This window comes from Octopus bimaculoides, chromosome 14 (assembly GCF_001194135.2).
Source record: "Octopus bimaculoides isolate UCB-OBI-ISO-001 chromosome 14, ASM119413v2, whole genome shotgun sequence".
Classification (NCBI taxonomy): domain Eukaryota; kingdom Metazoa; phylum Mollusca; class Cephalopoda; order Octopoda; family Octopodidae; genus Octopus; species Octopus bimaculoides.
In genome coordinates, this window is record NC_068994.1 from 30618930 (window position 1) to 30619719 (window position 790).

Consider the following 790-nt stretch of genomic DNA (forward strand, 5'->3'; position numbering starts at 1 on the left):
AACCACGCGATTTGTTTGTTCAAATATTTCTCCTTCCCTCCTGGCCCCTCTAAACTTCTCTTTACTCTCGACATCCAGAGCCTTTACACGGTGATCCCTCACCACGAGGGGCTGCGTGCACTCCAACATTTTCTTGACCTTCGACCCAACCGCCCAACCTGACATATCCACACTTGTTCTTCTGGTCGAACTTGTCCTCTCACTCAACTGCATCTCGTTCGCTGGTGATTTCTACCAGGAGTTCTCGGGAGTGGCCATGGGAACGAGAATGGGCCCCAACGATGCGAACCTGTTCGTTGGCTACGTTGAGACCCAAATATTCTCAAGTTTCACTGGTTCCACTCCCGAACTATACGGCCTTTATATTGACGATTGTATCGGTGCGACCTCACTCTCTCGCGAACATCTAGACTATTTCCTCTCTTTTGTCAAATCTTTCTATCATGCTCTCCACTTCTCCTGCACTATCTCTGATACCTCTGTCTCATTTCTTGACATTTCAGTCAGCATTCATCACTCCACTGTCACCACCTCCATCCACTGCAAACACAGACTCACACTCATACCTAAACTTCTCCTCCTCCCACCCTAAACACACCAAGCTTTCCATCCCCTATTCCCAATTCCTCCGTCTACGCAGGCTCTGTAGTGACGACCATGACTTTGAGACTCAGTCTCAACTCATAGCTCGCCACTTCATCCTACGTGAATATCCTCTCACCACTATCCGCACCACCCTTGCCAGAGCACGTTCCGTGGACCGTGTATCTTCTCTCTCCCCCCGATCCCA